The sequence below is a fragment of the Canis lupus genome, chromosome 37 (assembly GCF_011100685.1).
Source record: "Canis lupus familiaris isolate Mischka breed German Shepherd chromosome 37, alternate assembly UU_Cfam_GSD_1.0, whole genome shotgun sequence".
In the NCBI taxonomy this organism is placed as follows: domain Eukaryota; kingdom Metazoa; phylum Chordata; class Mammalia; order Carnivora; family Canidae; genus Canis; species Canis lupus.
Window position 1 is genome coordinate 5,708,645 of NC_049258.1, and position 12,239 is coordinate 5,720,883.

At 40.0% G+C, this 12,239-nt stretch overlaps 1 long non-coding RNA gene across 1 annotated transcript; it reads left to right on the forward strand.

Annotated features, from left to right (window-relative positions):
* The first annotated feature begins 1,399 nt into the window (after positions 1-1,399).
* Positions 1,400-8,627, forward strand: LOC111094432. Its single transcript, XR_005385104.1, has 3 exons — positions 1,400-4,906; positions 8,128-8,178; positions 8,569-8,627. It is a non-coding gene; the product is annotated as an uncharacterized LOC111094432 (long non-coding RNA).
* The last annotated feature ends 3,612 nt before the right edge of the window (positions 8,628-12,239 follow it).

Here is a 12,239-nt window from a genome sequence, read left to right on the forward strand (position 1 = left end):
CCAAAGACAGGCGCCAAACCACTGAGCCACCAGGGATCCCCAGGTTCATTCATAGCCTTTTCAAAGGTGCATGTCTTGTTTTTATTCCCTTGAGTAGGAAATCTTCATGTGACCTAATGGTCATTTTGTGGGCATTGTGTCTGACCACACAGTTCATTAAGTCAATCTTCAAATGCCACATACTGACCAAGGATGGTGGTTGCTATGGGCTGTGTACCTGCCAAATTCATATGTTGAAGTCCTAACCCCTAGAACCTCAGAACGTGACTGTATTTGGAGATAAGGTCTTTAAAGAGATAAGGTAAAATGAGATTATACAGGTGAGAGGTAATCCAAGATGAAGAGATTACACCAACAAGAAAACGAAAAGACAGCCTACTGAAACGGAAAGAAATACTTGCAAATCATATATCTGGTATATTTAACATTCAAAATATATAAAAAGCTCATACAAACTCATAGCAAAATACAATCTGATTTTAAAATGGGCAGTAGATCCGAAAAGACATTTTCCTAAAGAGGTCATACAGGTGGCCAACAAATAAATGAAACGATGCTCAACATCACTAATCATCAGGGAAATGTAAATTGAAACCACAATGAAATGTCACCTCATACCTCTCAGAATGGTGATTACCAAAAAGACAAAAAAAAAAAAGCAAGTTTTGGTGAAGATGTGGGGAAAGGGGAACCTGTGCACACTATGTAAATTGGTGCAGCCATTACAGAAAAGTATGTAGGTTCCTCAAAAAATTAAAATATAACTACTATATGATCCAGTAATCCCACTTCTGAGTATTTATCCAAAGGAAACGAAAACATCAACTCAGAAAGATATATGCAAAATAAATAAATTAATTAAAAATAAAAAATTTTTAATATTTAAAAAACAAAAAAGATATTTGCATTCCCATGTCCACTGCAGCATTATTTACAGTAGCCCAGATATGGAAACAACCAAACTGTCCATCAGTGGATGAATGGATAAAGAAATTGCGATGCACATACAATGTAATATTATTCGGCCATAAAAATGAATAATTCCTTTTATTTATTAATAATAGTAATAAAGGAATAATAATCCCACTTGTATGTGGAATTAAAAGCAAAACAAACTATAACACCAAGCTCACAGATAAACAAGATTGGTGGTTTCCAGAGATGAGGGGTGAGGGAGGTGGTAGAAATGGGTGAAGAGGGTCAAAAGGTAGAAACTTCCAGATATAAAATAATTAAGGAAATGTAATGTACAGCATGATGAGTACAGTTGATAATACTGTATTGCAGGGGCACCTGCGTGGCTCAGTCAGTCAAGCACCTGCCTTTGGCTCAGGTTGGGGTCTCAGGCTCCTGGGATGGAGCCGCTTGGCAGGTTTCCTGCTTCTCCCTCTCCCTCTGCTCCTTCTCCCTGCCCTCCTCCCCCCGGCTCCTCTGTCTTACATAAATAAATATCTTTTAAAAAACAATACTGTGATGCATATTTGAAAGGTGCTAAGAAAACAGATCTTAAAAGTTCTTATCACTAAAAAAAAAATCTAACTATGTAAGGTGACAGATGTTAACTAGACTTATTGTGGTGATTACTTTGCAATATATATCAAATTATGATTTGTATGCCTGAAATTAATATAATAATATTACCTGTCAATTAAGTCTTGATTTAAAAAATAATTTTAAAAAGAGAAATTACAACACGGCCTGAGGGATGACCATGTGAGGACGCGGTGAGAAAGCGGTCATCTGCAAGCCAAGGAGAGAGACCTCAGAAGAAACTAAACCTGCTGACATCTTAGTCTTGGCCTTCTAACCTGCAGAACTGTGAGATAATAAACTTGTTTAAGCCATCCGTCCTGAGGCATTTGTCACGGCAGCTCTAGAGGACTAACACAGTGGTCCTTCCAGGTGTCTGCAAATGGATCAGTATATGTGACCGGGGCTGGTGGTCCTTTCTGTTCAAGCCACGATATTCACCACATTGTGCCCAGGGAAAGTGACCCTCCCTAAGCACACCGGATCTGTCACCACATTCTGAACACATAGTGACCAGAGATATCTGGACACAGCCTCCCTGATAGCACATTTATTCCCTCTAGATGCGGAGGAGGGTGGCATTTTACACAGTGAAGAAGGCCCGAATTCGACAACCGTGCCCTTCACATATGCTCTGTCTGAAGAAAGCCTTACTTTCGTGTCAAGATCCTATGGTGTAACCCATGTGGAAAGGACAGACACAACTACCTGTCTCCAGCTGAATTAACCAGGAAATGTTGGCCAGGAGAAAGGCAGCCAGATGGAAGTGGGGAGCAACAGGCTCTGAAGGGGCTTGACTCAAACCTCCACTCAACAGGGGTCCTCAGGCTGAATGGACACAAGCTGGTCCACATAGAGGCAGGAGTGCTGGGTGTACTCGGGTGGGTAAGTCACAGTGCTTTATCCACGGTGCTTACAGTGCACCCCAGTTTCGGCAGCACTGGGGACCACAGAATCCTCACAGCCCCTGGCTCTTAAAACAAACCCTGCCAGCAAGGTTAACTGGGGGCAAGTCTCTTCTGATGAGAGTAATGACTCAGACTGGTACTGGGTGATACTATTCTTTTCCCCAAAGAACCTATGACTGATGATCTAGTCGCCAATCAAACCACCCACCACACCACAGTTTGTAGAGTATAAATTTCCAAAGCCATCCAAAAGAAATGTCGTGCAAGCCACACGTTATTTTAAATGTCCTACAAGGTACATTTTAAAAGAAAAACAGGTCAGATGAATGTTAATGATATATTTCACTTAACCCAGTATATCCAAAATATTGTCATGTCAACAGGTAATCAATATGAAATTATTTTTTTTAAGATTTTGGTTATTTATTCAAAACAAAATCAGAATCTGATTTTCTCACACAGCCATATTCTGTGTGAGAAACACACAGAGAGAGAGGTAGAGACACAGGAGAGGGAGAAGCAGGCTCCCTGCGGGGAGCCCAGTATGGGACTCAATCCCAGGACCCCAGGATCATGCCCCGAGCCGAAGGCAGACGCTCAACCGCTGAGCCACCCAGATGCCCCAAATATGAAATCATTAATGAGATATTTTACAACCCTTTTCCCCCCATATTGTCTTAAATTCAGTGTATTTTATACCACACCTTCCAATTTGGATACCAAAATTTCACTGGAAACATGGTATTTAGATTGCACAAAATTTACTGTTGGAAAAAGAAAGATCATATCCCTGTTGTTTCAAACATAAAAGTTTTCAGTAACTGAAAGCAGTAGCGGCTTCTTAATTCAAATTTAATGAAAATGAAATACAATTGCGATTCAGTCATATCAGCCCCATTTCAAGGGCTCCGTAGCTGCATGTGGTTGGAGGCTGCTGTACTGGACAACACAGGTCCAGCGAGCTAGAAATGCGTCTTCTAATTGCTTCTACAAATTGTTTAATGTGACACTAGGCACAGTGGAGGTGCTCAATAAATCATAGCATCAGAGCAATTGGAAACTTCAAAAATCCACAAGGCTCAGTAGCCCAATTCCTTTGTTTGAAAAGGGAGGCCACCCAGAGTGAGAGACGTGAAGGGGCTAATGGAAGAGCACACGAGTGAACTAGTTGGTGCATATCTGGACAAGAGTTTAGGTCTCCTGATCCTCAGTCCTGATGTCTTTATATGTCATTATATCAGCCATATTTCAGGGGGAAAAAATCCAGATTTTTAAATTTATTTGAATAATCATTTGCATGATGTGGGCGAAGGAAAACATTCTTATATCCTAGGTACTTGCTAACCTGATAAAGACAGTGCGCTCTAGGTGACCTCGGGGCTCCTTCCACTTGGTCTGGGGTCTAGGTGGTTTAATCTGTCAATCCCTCTCACCTCGGCCTGTCCCCCCTTGGAGCTGCCTCACTGCACATCCCTCCTGCCCTTCCCCAGAGCATCCGGCCACATGTTTTGGTCCACAGCTGTCCTCTGCCAGCTGTCTACACAATTTGCTTAACGTTGTGCTTCAGAGAATCCCTTATATTTGCAAATCAAAGTATTCAGTAAAAACTGCAGCAAAGTCGTAGAAGAGCTGATACCCCCCAGCCTTGAACAGAGCCCTGCGGTCCTGCCTCATGTTAGCTGTGAAAGAGAGGATGTATGCATGGTTAAGTGTGTGACACCAGGCAGACCTGCATTCGTGTCTCAGTTCAGCCCAGTTCCAGTTGTGTGACTGTGGCAGCCCTCAGTTTCCTCATCTGTAAAATGAGGATAATAAAAATAAGAGCTACTTCTCTGAGGTTTAAATATGATAGTGCACACGGAGTACATTGTTGGACAAGGGTAAGGCCTCGGTTCGTGAGCTGTTGGTATTTTCCAGGGGCCTCCAGGCTCTCCCAAGAGAGAGACATATACATATGTCTGGCTCACTACTGCACCTGGTGACTAGCAAAATGCTTGAGATATAGTAGGTCCTAAATGAATGTGTGTCTAATGACTTTATAAGACACTTACGGTTTTTCTCACCTCTTATGACTGATGCCAAGAGAAATAATTAGGGCAAAAATATGGTAAAGTCGGTGATAAGGAAAGGGGAGAGGGAGGTGGCTGCTTCTGCCTTCAGCATCCACCTGGTGGACGCACCCAGCACCCAAGTTCAAAGTGAAGCTGTAGAGTCAGCAAATGTTGACGACATCCAGAGCTGTGTGCGATCAAGAAATTGGAGTCACTAGTGTTTAAAAGGAAGTGTAGGTATTGAGTAGAACAAAGAAATAAATGTAGGGTGTAAAGTTGTCATTTATTTGATTTGAGTAAATAAATGTCTGCTAGTTCTCCTCCCAAAATCTCCTTTCTTTTTGTTCTCCTAGGAAACCCCCTCTACCAATGGCATATTCCATGAATGGTGACCTGATGTCCCAGAGCACACAGCAGGTAAGACATAGTAAGGCCTCCAGGAACGCTCCATTAGTCAGTCTTCTTACAACAGGCAGCAATTGGTATAGATAAGGAAGAGCCAACTTTTAACCTCTATCAACACCCTTGTTGGGAATGGCTCTTGCCTCAACTGGCTTAAGGTGACAGCATGAGCATTGAGAGGCCAATCTACTCCACTAGCTGATTGATGGCACAAAAGTGTTGGTGTTGGTAATTTGGGAAATGGTAACATTAATGATTATCACAACACCCCTAACACTGGGGGTCTTCAAAGCCCCCTTGAGGTTTCGCTATAGCTTTAGATATATGGAATAGCATTTCATAGCTATTTCATTTTCACAAAAAGAGAGGTAAGTATAAAACCGTTTAGAAATACTTTAAAGGGCACATATTATGGGGAGGAAGGGGTCTGTAATTTACTAGCTGTGAGACCTTGAGCTGGTTATAGTATCTTCATGTCTCTGTGTTTTTCACCCGTAAAATGCAAATGATAATATACCCCACAGGGTATGACTAACGGTAGCTCATAAATAATGAGCCTAGAATTGCTCTAAATGTGCTATTTGTGTTTACTCATTTAATCCTCACACTCCTATGAGCAAAGTGCCAAGTTTTCCTCCTTCAAAGAAAGAAAACTAAGGGACAGGGGAGTTAAATAATCTGAATCACTAGTGGAGTAGTAACTAGTCTAGCCAGGATCCAAGCTCACCTTCTACTATCTGGCCTTTTACTAACTGGGGATTTACTAACTGTGGTTATCAACAACAGAGTAGAGGATTCTTGGGTGTTTAATTCACCTTACCTCCTGGAATCCCTGATCTTTTCATTTTTTTGTTTCCTCTCACAACTATCATTCCAAAATTTTTTTCACTTTTAAAAAACCTTACAAATATAGGGGATCCCTGGGTGCCTCAGTGGTTTAGCGCCTGCCTTCAGCCCAGGACATGATCCCAGAGTCCCGGGATCGAGTTCCGCAGCAGGCTCCCTGCATGGAGCCTGCTTCTCCCTCTGCCTCTCTCTCTGTGTGTGTCTCTCAGGAATAAATAAAGTCTTAAATTTTTTTTTTAAATTTTATAAAATTAAAAACTGGGCAGCCCGGGTGGCTCAGCGGTTTAGTGCCTGCCTTCAGCCCAGGGCCTGATCCTGGAGACCCCGGATCGAGTCCCATGTCAGGCTCCTTGCATGGCGCCTGCTTCTCCCTCTGCCTGTGTCTCTGCTTCTCTCTCTCCTCTCTGTGTATTCTCAGAAATAAGTAAATAAAATCTTTAAAAAAATAATAAATAAATAAATAAAATTTAAAAACCTTACAAATATATAACAGTTGCAAGAGGAGGGGGCTAGAATGATCCATGTGCCAATGGATTAAAGTTAGAGACATTGGTATGAACAATGTTAAACTTAATATAGATGCAAATGTTTACATTGAGAAATATTTATAAACATGTATAGATATGTGTCAGAGCATGTAGAAGCAATGAGAGTAGCAATATGCACAACTACCACTCAGGCCTTGGTTTCCAATACCAGTCTCCAACAAAAGGAACCAAAGCTCCCTGGAACAATTGATGTTTCTAGGAATGGGGAAGGAAACATAGAGATGGGCCTGGAACATTGTGTAATGCCAGAAAGAGGAAACTTCAACAAACAAACAAAACCACCATACACTGATGGGGATATGTCAAAGGGACCCAGAAGCCAACTGAAAGAGGTCCCAGTGGCTAAAGCTGGGACAATTTGAGAAACTGCATTAAATTCATAAAGTCATATTGGATGATAGACCAAAGAGTAACAGAGGTGTGTATGAGTACATACAAATATTTAAAAATGATTGAATAAATAAATAAATAAATAAATAAATAAATAAATAAATAAAATCTTCCCTACAGAAGAATTATTAATAACTTATATAGCTACTCTTCAGGTTGGTGCAGTGAATCCTCCCTCCTTAAGTGTGGGCTATGCATAGTGACAGTCTTCCAAAAAGGACACTGTGGGAAGGTGGGGAAAAAGGTAACTTTACAGCGAAAAACTTCTGACACTCACCTACCTCAAGCCAGGTGATCAAGGTTAACAAATAATGCCAAGTCATTAATAACCCCTACCCTTGATATGATATAAAGAGAATGATACTTTGCCTCTGTCATCATCCTCCTCAAAACCCATGACGCCCATTCACCCATGAGAAAAACATCAGACAAATCCCAATTGAGAGACATCCTACAAAATATCAGGCCTGGTCTCCTTAAATTGTTAAGGTCATCAAAAACACGGCAAGTCTGAGAAACAGTCAAAATCAAGTGGAATCTAAGGCAATGTGATGACTAGCTGTGGTATCCTGAATGGGAGCTTGGAATAGAAAAATGACATTGAACAATAACCGAATAAAGTATGAACTTTAGTTAACCATATGAATTAATATCAGCTAATAAATATCAGTTCATTAATTAGGGCAAATGTACCCTACTAATGTAAGATATTGCTAGGGGAAACTGGTTTTGGGGTAGTCTCTGTAGTATCTTTGCAATAATTCTGTAAATATAAACTATTCTAAAATAGTTTTATTTTATTCTAAAATTTAAAAAATGTTTAAAAGAATGAATGACTCTGTCATTGGTTAAAATATCCATATTTAGAGTTATAGAATCAGAAACTAAAGCCAGAAATAATCTTTGAGATCAAAGGAGAGGATAAATCCATAAAATAACCAGGATACAGGGGCGCCTGAGTGGCTCAGTCGGTTAAGCATCCAACTCTTGATTTTGGCTCAGGTCATGATCTCAGGGTCATGAGGTTAAGCCCTGTGTTGGACTCTGCTCAGCAGGGAGTCTGCTTGAGATTCTCTCTATCTCTCCCTCTAATAAATAAAGTCTTAAAAACAAATAACCAAAATACAGTTCTGCCATTATTTTTGAAGTCTATGCAGAATACAATCATATTAGTAATTTGATGCAGGCCCAATCCTGTCAACCTCTGAGCAAAATTTCCAAGTCTTGGATAAAAATATATGTAACAGGAATGCAGAAAGGGATCTCAAGAATTGTGTCTGTCAATATACTATATACCATCTAATTTCCATCACAAAGTGAAGCTTTCATCTAGCAAGTCTCAAACTGTGGTAGGGAGACCCTACACCTTTTTAGAGAACGCTTTAAGTCAAAATTATTTTCATAACAATATTGAGATGACATTTACCTTTTTCACTCTTATTCTCTTGCAAGTGTATGATTCTGTTTTCCTGAGGCTACAGAATGTGTCTTCTACAGAAGCAGGTATGTTCTCATATCTGCCCATATCTGTTTTTTATTAAGACAGAAATTAGATTACAAAGATGTAAAACAATGCCACTCATATAATTATCTTTTATTTTGTTTAATATGGCAATTTTTCATAAAGCATGTCATTTATGTTAACACATAATTGTTATCTTCAATGAGTTAATAAATAGGGACATCTGGGTGGCTCAGTGGTTGAGCGTCTGCCTTAGGCTCAGGACATGATCCTGGGGTCTGGCATCGAGTCCCACATCGGGTCCCTTGCAGGGGGCCTGCTTCTCCCTCTGTCTGTGTCTCTGCCTCTCTCTCTCTGTGTCTCTCATGAATAAATAAATAAAAATCTTTAAAAAAAAGAATTAATAAATACTTTTTAAATTTCTCTTTTAGGGGCAGTCCGGGTGGCTCAGCGGTTTAGCGCCTGCCTTCGGCCCAGGGCCTAATCCTAGAGACCTGGGATCAAGTCCCACGTCAGGCTCCCTGCATGGATCCTGCTTCTTCCTCTGCCTCTCTCTCTCTCTCTGTCTCTCATGAATAAATAAATAAAATCTTAAGAAATTAAATTTCTCTTTTAATTTGTAATATGATGAAAACTGATACATGCAACCCACATAAATAAAAATTCCTTGAGTTTCTTAGTAATTTCCGAGTAGAGAAAGTTGAGAACTAGAAAGATTGAGAACTATTGGCCTAATCGTAGGGACCAGTTTGCTCTTTCAGCTTTGAGACATAGGTGTTCATGGACACATCATATCGTGAACCCTTCAGTGGTATGAGAACTTCTCACCTTTTGCATCTACGCAAGTGGAAGTGCCAAATATGCACCTTCCCAGCCTTACTTGCAGCTAGGGCAGGAGCAGTTACTTTAGGTTCTATCAACCACCTGTATACACATAAGCCTCAATTTGGAGCAAGTGAGACGGAAGCCAGGAGCAACTCAGTGACAGAAGCGGAAGTGGCAGGGAAATCAGGGCCTGGAAGTGCTACTTCTTATGGTCTCTCCTTTGTCTCCTGTTCGTGGTCTAAAAAGCACAAATTGCAGCCTAGAATCCCATCTGGTAACAGTAGTGGTGTCTTCAGCTGAAAATCCATGGACATGATTTTGGATATTATTCCTGGTTATCTTGTCCTGACCTGGTTCTCCAGCCCAGCTCGGTCTTCTGTGAGCTCCACAATATCCTTTAAATACGTTCCTTTGCAGCTTCAATCACCCAGCGATGCTTAATTGCTTGCATTGATCACTCTGACCAATCATACCAAAAACTGGTTTCTGAGTTAAGGGCTGTAGTTATACATCTTGATTTATTTTAACGTTAGTCTCTCTGGAATTCCACAAACCAAGGTTAACTGAAGGAAAGAAAAAGTGAAATAAGCTTACCTTTTGCTTTATCTGCTACAGAAAACAAGTAACTACATAAATAAATTAAAAGCTTAGCATTTTGAAAGATGAAAAAAGTAAGTGTTGGCCTTTTACTCTAGCCATAAACTTTTACCTAGATTTTGGAATTGTGATCTAACATTTAACCAGCAGAATGTAAGATTTTCATTGTGTTACTTCCCAGTTATGCAATTTCTATAAAATGGGCAAGAGGCTCTGAAGAGAATGAGTGATGACGCCATGCCATGTGCTTAGTTCATTATAAATCATTGCAAGTACCTCTAACAGTTCTGAGCCAATCAAAACAGAAATGTTCTAACACATTTGAGAGTATCTTGTTTTACAGAGTGCTTTAAAAAGGCATGAACACCACACAAGCTTTCAAATGCACCAAATTATCCAGAAAGGATTTTGGAATTGGTTCCTATGAGGTTACTTTTCATTATTATTTTATGTGAGATGTAAAATATAATGCTTTTCTACTTGAGCTCCTAGGGTCTGGAATGGCCTAATTTTGCAAGCAGATTTCAAAATATTTTATATTCTGGTCATTTTCTTGCTACACTTCAAAGGTATTAAAAATATGTGGGCCACTTAGGCCTTCCAGATCTTCCCTTTTCATGATAACTCAGATTTTTAGGGACTTCACTTAATTTCAACTAGACAATGTATCTTCTTCTACAATTGAAATACTACCTCGGATTGAGGATCCTTTGAAGTAGTGCCTTGAAATAATCCAGGAAAAACATACAAGGAAAGAAACCTGTCTTTTTTTTCCTCTCATGCTCTTTGCCCAGGTTTGAGTTTAGTTGGGGGTTCTTGGATCTGGATTCTGATATCTCCACAGTTAACTTCTCAGAGGAAAGTTTTGTTTCTAGGAGAAGTCAACAGAAAAGCATAAATCAGCACACCCTACCTTGGAAACAGGTTGTGAAATAAAAAAGCAGGCACATGTAATAACCAATGATGGATGACCTGTTTTTTGCAAAGCCTGATTTGGGGGTGTATCTTTTAAAATGAGGGTTTTTAAAAAAACACTGTGCAGATAATTATCTTGGTGTACTTGAGAGAAGTTGCACAGGCATAAAATCACTTGTCTTTGTGTCTTCCTGTCTCTCACCCAGGTTGTCTTTTTCTCTACTTGCTAAGAACAGGAAATTGCAGAAATAAAGATTTAATCAGTTCCTATTTCTTCAGTGAGTCTTGTTCAGTTTGACCTAGGCCAACAGCACATTTAGATTTGCCTAAATAAATTATACAGTTTATCAGAATAGGCTAGTTTTGTATAGTTTTTAATTATCTTTTAATCTTACAAGCCTTAAATTCTTATCACTATGAAGTTCATCTCTGAGAAGGTTGCTCTTTCAAGCTAAAAATAGGCAATACCTTGGAGACACTGTCCATTACTCATTGACCTAGAAATATTCCCTTCTAGCAGCTCAGTCCCAAGCAGGTCTAAAAGGCATCTAGGCTAGACATGTATGCTGAATGTGGCACAGAATTTATTAATATTAATAGCACCTGAAGTCTGTGTAGTATTTTAATTAACTTTCACATGCTATATGTTATCTGAGACTCAACCATCCTGAGGTTACTGTGAGCAAGGCTTGAGTTATCCCACTTTACAAATGAGAAAAAGAGTGACTTTTCTGACCGAGGTCAGGGCTCGGTCCAGAAGTGACTATTTTAAACAGACTATCCAATGAGCAAAATGATCTGACCTGCTTTCTCTCCTTTCCCACCCCCACCCTTTTTTTGAGATATTATAGGAGACTCTACCATAGAGCAACCATGGACAATAGGGAAGGAAAAGAGGTTGTAATTCGTCAAGAGGGCCCAGAGTCCAGATGGCAAGCTGAGCTGAGCCCCACGGCTATTTTGCCTGCAGCCATGTAGGGCACTGGGATCACCCAAAAACTTAGTGTTCCTGGATTCCCGACTGGCTAAGCCATGCTCACTCCCCACTGCTGCTCAGGATTGCCTGAGCAGTTTTGGGTGGGGACTTAGCAAAATCAACAATGATTTAGCACCCAAAGTGCTACGAGTTAGCACATAACCAAGAATTCCAGATCAATAACCAAGGTTCACAGAAGATATCTAAGAAAAAGGAGTGTACCTGTTTTTAAAAGTTGACATTTCTGTAACAAGACTACGTAAATACAGAGGATTAAAGTTCTTGTAGTTAAATAAAGCACGATAATACTTTTTCATGCAAGATGCACTGTATATGTCATTTTGTTTAATTTCGAAACATAACCTTGAGATAGTCTTTATTATTCCTGTTTCTCAGATGAGGAAACTCAGCTTCAGAGAACTTAAGTGACTGCTTGAGGTCGTACAGTTAGAGGTGCAGACAGACCTTGAACTGAGACAACAAATTCCACGCAGCCTAAGTAGTAGGTTGCCGGTTCTCATTTCTCATCTCCCAAATGTCCTAGCTCCATAACTCATTATATACATGCGTTTGTATTACTAGAGTGGAAAGCTAGTTATCTGGTAGTCGAATTTTTGAGAAACAGGAAATATGCAAAACAACCCTTCTGAGAAGCAGAATAGATGTTACAACAGGCATTCACATGTGAGAAGACTCTCTTTGGCTTGAGTGTGTGTTTTATGTATGCTGGGTAGTTATTTTGGATGTTACAAGACTTCAAGGATAGGACACTGCAGGAGTATCCCCTCT